Source organism: Otolemur garnettii, unplaced genomic scaffold, assembly GCF_000181295.1.
Source record: "Otolemur garnettii isolate 467f Iridium unplaced genomic scaffold, OtoGar3 scaffold00009, whole genome shotgun sequence".
Taxonomy (NCBI): Eukaryota; Metazoa; Chordata; class Mammalia; order Primates; family Galagidae; genus Otolemur; species Otolemur garnettii.
This window is the reverse complement of record NW_003852404.1, coordinates 28,444,194-28,455,135: the sequence shown is the minus strand read 5'-3', so window position 1 is coordinate 28,455,135 and position 10,942 is coordinate 28,444,194. Positions and strand designations below refer to the sequence as shown.

At 38.4% G+C, this 10,942-nt stretch overlaps 1 pseudogene; it reads left to right on the top strand.

Moving 5' to 3' along the window:
- The first annotated feature begins 2,923 nt into the window (after nt 1-2,923).
- LOC100942977 lies at nt 2,924-6,408 on the top strand (annotated as a pseudogene).
- Nucleotides 6,409-10,942: the final 4,534 nt, after the last annotated feature.

Here is a 10,942-nt window from a genome sequence, read left to right as displayed (position 1 = left end):
CTAGATGTAAGGGCAGAGATGTCTTCTCATCTCCCAGACCTGAGGATGAGGGTGTCTTTCATTTTTTAAAAATTTTATTTTGTTTTCATTCCAATTAATATGAGGGTACACATTTTTAGATTACATTTTTGTCACTTTGAAGGTAAACTTCCAGTTCTAAAAAAAATCCTCACCCAGAGGGTGTGCTGTACAACTGCACATTGTGTGCAGGTGCATTTTAATTTCTCAGTCTTTATAACCTGCCAGAAGAGAATTCACCATTGGAGGTGTCTTCAACCTCCCAGAGCTTGGAATATCCTTGTAATAACATGGACAGCAAATTCCAAGTAAGCAGAAAAGATAATAAAGACAGAGGCTCTACAGACTCCACATTTACATGGGACACACCAGTACAGGTAAACGTTCAATATAAAGAGAAATTCAAAGAGGTTCCAAACAAATGAAATGTAGTTCAGCTAAACCCGAGGCATGCAAAATCAAAATACTGTTCTCAAAAATTGTTGTGAGCTTACCCAACTCAAACCAAAAGAAATTACCTTGAAATTCCCCAGATTAGGAGGGGCATCCCTCCCTGTGTGGTACCTTCAAATAACACTCACCCATCTGGATGCAAATGTAGCCTCCCTAATTGTTATCAAAACTCCAAGGGGGTTTCAGCCTAGGTCCAGTTGCTCATCACACAAAGATCCAATTATTGAGACAACAAAGATTGCCAAAGAAGGAAGACTTTTTTTTAATATAAAAACTGAGTGTCAAAAGATGTTTTTTTTGGGAGAATGAGAAAAGCTGTCTCAAATTTATCTCCCTGAATAAAGGTGTTGATCATGGGCTTTTTAAGGTGTACTGTGTGACTTGGGACAGCTCAACGCTAATGATGAAACTGGCATCATGAATTCTGTCCATGGGCCCTCAGAATCTCAACTCCTTTATCTTGCAGAAAATCCACCATTCTGGGAAACAATGCAAAAGGTCAAGTAATTACTTAAGGCATACGGTTATACAAAACATATAAGAGTGATTAAAATTTATTCATGGAGCCAGTTATAGAGGGAGATAATATTATTTTATTAAACCTAGCAGTAAAAAAACCCATTTCTGCTCTGGAAAAAAAAAAATCCTTTCTTATCTTTCAAAGCTGTTCTCTATACAAACATTCTTAAAAAGATAATTGAAAAAAAAATGCTATCAGTATCTCTGTAAGCTGTGCAAAATGTGATGGAAGATTCTTAGAGAATTGTCTTCAAATAAGTTGTTTGTATTTGTCACTAGGGAAAATTTAATTTGTTATCACTAGAAATAACTTATCTTTTCTCCTTGATAACAATTATGTAATATTCATTTTCTTTATGTAGTAAACCTTAAAATCTGGCTGCAGCAGTGCTAGGATACTAGCATAAATTGCTGTGTGATTGACTGATAGACTTTCTCAACACTTTACATATTATTTTTAACTTGAATTTTTATTTTGATTTGAAGGTGGGAGCATATGAACTTTAAAAATCTAAGTTGATACATTTTGGCTTTTCATAGTAAAAAAAAAAATCACACACATACATAAAAAATTAACAGTTTTTCCTATAGTTTGAATACATCCCCCAAAGTTTATATGTTAGAAATTTCATTCCCAGTGTAACTGTGTTGAGAGGTGGGATCTTTGAAGTGTGATTAGATCTGTAAGCACCTGCCCTCATGAATGGATTAAATTATTATCAAAGGAGCAGGTTAGCTATCATGGATTACTGACAAAATGATGAATTTGGCCCCATTTCTCTTGCTCTCTTTCACCCTCTCTTACCTTCTCACCTTCCTACCTGGGATGATGCATCAGGAAGGCCCTCACCAGATGTTGGCTCCTTGATGTTAGACTTTCTAGCCTCCAAACAGTGAGAAATAAATATATTTTTAAAATACAAATTACCCAGTGTGTGGAATTCTGTTATAGCAACACAAAATGACAAAGACAGGTCCTATACACTATGTCCAGTTAGCCCTCTGTATCCATGGATTCAACTAATCATGAACTAAAAATAAGGAAAAAATTGTGTCCATACCAAACACATAAAGACATTTTTATTGTTATTTTTCTCTAAACAATAGAGCATAACACTTATTTATGTAACACTTATTTTAGGTATTATAAGTAATCTGGAGGTGATTTAAAGTCTATAAGAGGATATTTATTAGTTATTGGATAATACTATGCTATTTTATATCAAGGACTTGAGCACTCAAAAATTTTGCTATCCCTGGGACTTCCTGAACTCAATCCTCCATGGATAACAAGGAAAAATGATATTTTGGGTTTATTTTTATCATTTAAATTTGATTTTATGTTTTATCTCCTTTGTCTTGAATATTAAATAATAAAATATTTATTATTCACTAAATAATTAAATATTTATCAAATAATAAAATTTTAAATTGTCCTCTATCTATAGTTGGTTGGGATAAAATATACTATAAAACTTTCTCTTCCTTTCCTGATCTACTATGTAATACCTCCTTTAGACAAATACAACCTGGAAAATCAAAACTCACCTCCTCTTCATGCCCTTATGGGTGGTAATGTCATATTACTTGATTTTATGAAGTGGTTTTCTTTGGTAGGCATTCACTGCACTGATTTGGTTGCCATTATCCTACTGGATGAGAATTTTCAGTTACCTGTTTCTACCTTCCAATCTTGAGTTTCAAAAGACTCCTGCAAAGTTAAAATCTCACAAGAAATCAGTGAAGTCTGGAGGAACTATAACTTCCTATCTAATCATCATTGTCATACATCAGAAAATGCCAAAAAGATAAAGTTTCTGAAAGGCAACATTCAGCCAGCCCATCCTTAATTCAGAATACTAGTATTCTTTGTAATTTTGAATAATGAAAATGAAAAGAGAAAATAGAATGGACTGAATAATAACATTTGAAAATGGAAACTGAAGGGAAGATGGTGCTTGATGGGCCAGAGCAGATGAGAGCGGGAGACAGGATGGCAGGAAGAGGACTTCACCAAGATTATCTGTTCAAGATTGAAGAACTCCAGCTGATTGTGAATGATAAGAGCCAAATCCTCCAGAGGCTGCAGGCTCAAAGAAATGAATGATATGCAAAAGTTCACCTTCTGTGGGAGGAGCTACAGCTACAGTGGGAAAAGGGCTCTTACCTAGGGGAAGTAGTCCAAGCCATGGATAAGAACAAAGTATTGATCAAGGCACATCCTGAGGGCAAGTTTGTCATAAATGTAAACATGAACATCAACATCAATGAGGTGACACTGAATTGCTGGGTGGCTCTAAGAAATGACAGCTACAATGTGTCTCAGAGATGTCTTATTTAGATTGATTCATGCTGGGGTTCTGAAACTGTCTGCTATCTGAATTTCAGAGTCTCCTGGCATATCTGGGAAGTTCTCTTTGATTATTTCATGGAGTAGAGCATCTGGGCATTTTGAAGCCACCTCCTCGCCTTCAGGAATTCCTATAAGACAAATGTTAGTTTTCTTCGAATTATTCCAGAGCTCTCTGAGAGAATGATCTGTTTTTGCTCCCCACTTCTCTTCCTTTTTGAGCATTTGAGCATGTTCAAAAGCTTTGTCTCCAATGTCAGAAATCCTTTCTTCTGCTTGCTCCATTCTGTTACTGAGGGATTCTACTGTATTTCTCAGATCTTTGAGGTTTGCAAGCTCTTGTCTCAATGTGTCAAAATCTTTGGTGATTTTGTCTTTGAATTCATTGAATTCTTGAGACAACTTTTGAAATGCTCCTTGAATTTCTAATTCCAACTTTACCTCCATTTTATTGATCTTATTTGCAATCCAAATTCTGAATTCAATTTCTGACATCTCAGCCATTTGTTTTCCTTGAGAGAGTTTATCTACTCTGGTTATTCATGTTGCTGGAGTTTTTCCACTGATTCTGCCCCATGATTATTTTATACCTTTGGCTAGATGAGCAGATAAGGTGAAGTTGGGTTGAGGGCTTCTGGAGTAGGGATTAACCAGCCCTTTGCCTAAGAGCTGGGACTGATATCTGTCCCTTTTACCCTAGAGCTTTGCAAAGGACCCGTACAGTGCTATGGCCTAAGACACTGGGGACTTAGTTGGTGTGGTGGGGCTAAGTGGCTCTGTCTTATTTTCAGCTGGTCTCTGTCCTACCCAAGTGAATCAGTTACTTTGGGTTGAAGTCTCAACTGTGGAGAAATACAAGCTACTGGCAATTAAGTCTCCTCACCCTCCATGGGCAACAACTGGAAAAGGAAAATCAAACCTTCCCACAACCACACACCCAGGGTACCACTTTGGATAGTCCTCAGCTGATTGGTCCAGTCCAAGATATCCAAATCAATTGTCCCAGTCAGCACCTGGTCTCAGTTGGGAGAGTTCAGCAACTAGATAGGAGGGGTCTGTTGGCAGCTCAAGTATCTTTTATTCTGGTGCTCCATGAAGTCAGAAGGGACTCCCCCCCCCCCACACACACAGCAAATGAATTAGTCTGGGAAGGTTGATGCTTCCTTCCCCACCTTGTGCCTCTGTCACACCTTGTCACTGGTTATCCCGCAGGGCTGTGACCCAGTTCCCTCCAATGAGCGGATGCTCCAGGGGTTTGAGCCAGCCTGACTCACATGGAAATCTATGTCTCCTCTGCCAGACCACCACACTCTGCCACCAGCCAGCAGGGGGTGCTGAAACTTGACAACCTCAGGTGCTTAATGGAAGCTGGTGTGAGTTCACTCAGTTCCAGCCCCACCCCAGATTGATGTTTCTGCCACTTATATTCTGGCAGAATTAGCGATTCTGTCCTGGCTATATTCCCCTATGGGCCAGGCTCTGTTTGAGTTCACAGAAACTGCAGCTCAGCCCTGCCCTGTGCTGCTGCCATTGTGCCAAATCTCACAGAGCTGGTGTCTCTGTTTTGGCTGCACTCTGTGTTGGGGTGGGCATGGTTAGAGCTCATGCTCAGCTCTCAATTTTTGCCTCTCCCTGGGCTGGTGCAGTTGCCCCACCTGCTTTTGTCTCAGCCATGTTCCGCTGGGGCCTGGGTGCTTCTTAGGCTCACTAATGCAGCACTTCTGACTCAGCCCCACCCTGGGAGGTTATGCAGCCTTTAAAAAAGATGGAGACTTTAACTCTTTCATGATTACATGGATGGAGCTGGGACATATTCTTCTTAGCAAAGTATCTCAAGAATGGAAGAAAAAGTATCCAGTGTACTCAGCCCTACTAGGAAACCAATTTATAGCTTTCATGTGAAAGCTATAACCCAACTATAGCCCAAGAAGAAGGGGAAAGAGGAGAGGGAGGGGAGGGGAGGAGGGAGGATGGGTGGAGGGAGGGTAATTGGTGGGAACACAACCGGGGTGCATTTTACAAGGGTACATGTTAAATTTACTAAGTGTAGAATATAAATGTCTTAACACAATAACTAGGAAAATGTGGTGAAGGCTGTTAACCAGTTTGATGAAAATATTTTAAATGGTATATAAAACCAGCACATTGTATCTCATAGTTGCATTAATGTACACAGCTATGATTTAATAAATTAAAATTAAAAAAAATAAATTTGGACAGCTACAAGAACCTACTGAACAAAAGGGACCCACTGGTTTCACTTATGATGCTGGAGAAGGTAACAGACTTGACTTATGAGATGATTGGTGGACTGGACAAGCAGATCAAGGAAATCAAAGAAGTAACCGTGCTGCCTGTTAAGCATCCAGAGCTCTCTGAAGCACTGGGCATTGCACAGACCAAAGGAGTGCTGCTGTACAGAACCCCAGGCTGTGGCTCATCATACAGAATATACCTTCATTCATGTGTCTGGTTCTGAGTTGGTACAGAAATTCATCAGGGAAGGTGCAAGAATGGTAAGGGAGCTATTTGTCATGGCAAGAGAATAGGCTCTCTCTATCATTTTCATGAATGAAATTGAGTCTATTTTTCCTCATAGCTGGAGGGGAATCTGGAGGGGGATCTGGAGGGGGATCTGGAGGGGGGAGTGAGGTGCAGCGCATGATGTTGGACATGCTTACCCAGCTAGATGGCTTTGAGGCCACCAAGAAGATCAAGGTTATAATGGCTACGAATAGGATTGATACCTTAGATTCAGTCCTGCTTTGCCCAGGGTGCATTGACAGAAAAATTGAATTCCCATTCCCCAACAAGGAAGCCCAAGTGGACATTCTGAAGATCTATTCTTGGAAAGTGAACCTAACCCGGGGCTTGAATCCAAGAAAAATTGCTGAGCTCGTGCCAGGAGCATCAGGGGCTGAAGTGAAGGGTGTGTGCACAGAAGCAGGCATGTATGCCCTGTGGGAACACTGAGTCCGTGTCACCCAAGAGGACTTGGAGACAATGGTAGCCAAGGTCATGCAGAAGGGGAGGAGAAAAACATGTCCATCAAGAAACTACGGAAGTAAACAGACATTTTTTGTGTGGATCCCTCAAATAAAACTGGGATAAGAAAAAAAATGGGGAGAGGGGAACTGGTCTTATTATAAAATATTTCCTAATTTTTCCCCCTTTTGGTCAGACATGAAGTTAAGTTTGTTTGTTAAGATGAGGCAACATGAGATTAATAAAAGTCTATAAAATTCGAAAGCCAATTTTTTTTGTCTGCTTTATTAATTCTGCTAAATTTAAAGAGCTATATATATTGAAAAGAGGATCTTAGTGCTGTGGTTACATAATATCATTTGTCATTGCTAATTTTATTTTACTGGATACTTTATCACACCTGCTGAAACACAGAAATAAATTGCAAAGCACTTTTTATGAAAACAAGACCAGCAAAATTGTACCTTACAAGAAAAATTTTATTTTTTATAGCATGATATTTTTTCTAATGAAATCAATGTGGTCATCAAATTTTCTTTTTAGTGAGTTTATTCAAAAATCAAAACACTGAACTACAGAAATGTGTTGTTCAGGCGATATAAATCTTTAGAGAAGAAGAAATATCACCTTTAAGTTTGAAACCTTGTGTGGCAGACAGACTCCTAACATGGCCTACGATGACTTTCATCTAGTTTTGAACTATTTTGTACAGAGGTCCTCAAACTTTTTAAACAGGAGGCCAGTTCACTGTCCCTCAGACTGTTGGAGGGCCGGACTGCAGGCCCCGGGACCAATCGCTGCTAAGCAGGACAGGCAGCGGGGCAAAAACACCTGGTGGGCTGGATAAATGTCCTCGGGGGCTGCATGTGGCCCGCGGGGGCTGTAGTTTGAGGACACCTGATTTTGTAATTCTCTTTTCTTGGATGTGGCCTGAATCTAGTGACTTCCTTACAACCAATATAATACAGCGAAAATCATGAGACATCACTTCCATGATTGTTGAAAAATAAGGTGACTTCATCTTGCCAACCGATTATCTCCTGCTGCTTTTGTTAAAAATGAGTTACTATACTGAAAAAGCCCATGTAAAAATGTGCTGAGAAGCACTTTTGGCCCATAGCTAGTAAAAAAATAAAAGGAGGTTCTCTGTTCAACAACCCTTGAAAAACTGAGCTCCACTAACCACCATTTAATTTAGCATGACAGTAGACCTGTCCCCAGTGAAGCCTTGAGGTGACTCCCCACCCTTGCCTATATAGTCATGAATATTCATTGTTGCTTTTTGAGAAATCTTGAAGCAGAACACCCAATAAAGAAGGGCTTATATTTCTGATCCACAGAAACTGTGAAAGAATGTGTGTTGTTTTCAGGTACTAATATTTACAGTAATTTTTTACACATTAATAGATAATTAATACAACTTTTAAGACCTTCAACCTAACATTATACGGTTTCCTTATGCCTGCTACAAGGATGTTAATTATACTGCCAGTATAATCTTTGTCATATGATATCATTTGCCAAGATCACTCAAGTTGAAATCTTTGAAGGCAAAGATCAACCTTCCAACAGCACTCCCAAACTGAGCAGAAATTTGATTCAAATTTTGGTTCTATTCTCCTCTGTGTTTGGGAGAGGAGTTATACCAAATCTGTCGAGGTCCTGTTGTTTAAATATAATCACTATCACTTAGAATGATCCATGTTAAATACCTATAATGATATATGTATTTCCTTTCACAAATGTATACTATGAATTATATAGTAAATAATGAATTTAATGTCATTGTCATTGTCCTTTATAGGCTAATTTCTGTTTTTGTGGTTTTTGGCCTCAATTTTCCTGATCAGCTTTATCTAGATGCTTATTTTCTGTGTCATTACTTCCTGGGAATGTTTTGAGCCATAGAAAGGATGAAAAAACTTTGAAAATATTTAAAATATACTTTCCACCAAGATATCCACTCTATACGTTATTAAAGCATTTCTGTTCTAGTTTCAATTAGTTGACTGTGTCCCTTTAAATCATAGTTTAAACAAAGATGTCCCTGTATCTAATAATTTGTGATAAATTTTTCCCCACAACAGAAACTGAAGGCTGAAAATACTCCCCATGGTTTCTCTTAATCATTACTCAGTGATTGTGTCAGTGCCGGGTACACAGAATTGAAAATGTTCTAAGTGAACTAAACCTGACTCAGCGGGGCTTGGGGAATCTAGCCATGAGGGATAAAAGTGAGAAGGCAGGGGCTCCATCTGCCTATAGGGAAACACCTGTTTGAAAGTCTTTTCTTAACTGACTTTGTCTGGTCCTGTAAAACATCGAAAGCCACTTGTGTGTAAAATCACAGCCTAAGAAGCAAAGAGCAGAAAGTCCTGAATCTGTCTTATTTGATTTCAAGTAAATAATCATCCTGGCCTAGAAAAAAGTGAGACCCACTAATGCAAGGCCAGCTGTGAGTTACAATTTGCCTGGGTTTTTTTTTTTTTTTTTTCTTTTCTTTTTCCTGTCTGTTTGTATGTGTGTGTGTGTGTGTGTGTGAGAGAGAGAGAGAGAGAGAGAGAGAGAAGCAGACAAACAGAAGGAAGGGTACACAGTATTTGAAACTTAAGAGAAAGAGGATTTGGGGGACACTTGCTTTCCCTATATTCCTAACGCTTTATAAATACTTCAGTAAATGTGTATGTATATATTTTGGGGTCTTCTGTACCAGGTTAGGTGACATAAGGTTGTCCCATGATTCCAGGTGGTTTATTCTAATACAAACCACATACTGTTAGCAAATAAAAAACACTTTCTCTGTTATTTTCCACCTTTTAATGCCTTCATCTTCAATTTATGCTTTCCGCCACAGGTGGCGGCAGAGTCTCATGGGTCCAGGAGCGTGAGCGTGCTGATGTGAGATCCAAATTTATCAACTCAGCTCACATGTCTTTTAAAAACACATTTTCATTTAATTCAATTTTACTTTTAAACTAGGCTTTCTAATCATGAAAATAATACATAATATACTATAAATATTCATATAGAATCACAAGGATTGATAATTAGAAGTTGTTTCACTATGACACTAGCAGTTTCATAAGACCATTTCTGGTGTAAGAACTTTTAAACTATTTAACTAACTTTCCATATAATTTCCATGTGCATATCAGAATGTTTCAGATACAAATGAGATTATATTTCACACTGGTGTTGAACTTGACTTTTAATATTAACTAAGAGCACATCACCCACATTCTCTTAATTATGTTCTAAACAATAATTATGTTCTTATATGCTAGTTCTTATTACATGGTATGGCTGTCCGTTAATTTATTTAAGCACCCCCCTATTCTCTTAATGTCATTTCTTTTGTATCACAAGGACTATTTAATTAGTATTGCTTCACATATATCTTTGTGTATATGTTTGAATTTATAGGTGGCTAAATTCTTACGGGAATTACTCACACTTATGGTATGGGATCTTAACATCTTCGTGAGAGGAAGAGGTAGAACAAATTTAAACTGCCACAAATAATGCTTGTGAATGCTTAATTCTCCTAGGGCTTTGTAAAGATTGGTTATAAATCTTAGCTTATCTGATTAATTTTGAAAAATGTTTATATTTTAATACTCTTATAATTTGGATTTTGTAAACATGAGTAAAGTTGATTATATTTTCTTGTGTTAATAAGCTATTTGGAACTTGGAGTTTGAGTTTATATAAAACAGATTTTCTTATGAAACTATACCATATTTCAGTGTTTTCTACCAAATTAACATTGATTTCTTCCTCGTGATTTATAAAGACATGGGTCTGGCTTTGCTGTAAGCCTTTTATTTTGAAACCCAGGTGACAAGCACAGTCACTAGCTATAGTTTGTAGTAGTTGAGATTGGAGAGCAGAGCAAAAGGACCCCTGTGCAGATGTACAATAACAACTAACGCTTCTGTTTAGATGTGGGACTTCAGACTTGTGCCAATACATCCCTATACAGAAGATTGAAAATGTGGATCACATGGCCAAGGCCAAATTCAACTGGGTATAAAAGCATATAAAGAACAAGGAGAGAAAAAAATTACTGTGAATACAAGTGGGAGGCAGGCGGGACGAATTCCTCCCGGAACTTCCAACTCAGGGTAAGGTGCCCAGTCAGGGGAATGTCTATGTGACTATCTCTGTATGGGGATTCAGCAGTACAGGAGGGCTGAGTTAGGAAAGTTAAGATAGCTCAAAGGGACAAAGCGTGTTTCCTATATATGTTATCTGAATGTTTCAGAAGTTCCATTACCCTGTGTCCCTGCTTACCCTTTATCCAACCTCCCTGGGGACTATAATCTCCTCTCTCTTACTCTTAACCTTGACTGCTACCTACGGACCTCTATGCATTCTTGCAAGTATACTCTGTTATGGCACCCAGTAAAAAGATTCCTGGGAAGTAGGACAGGTGGCTACATTGTTTCAGATGTCTGGCACATGAAACAGTGTACACCCTAATTGGCTTCCAGATTTTATGCACTATGTTTGATGTAAGTCTTGTAATTTCCCCAGTACTGTTCCCTTCATAGTCCACTGTCCTAGATTGGGGTCCACTAGATACCCGACAAATACATAATACATAACTAACATTAT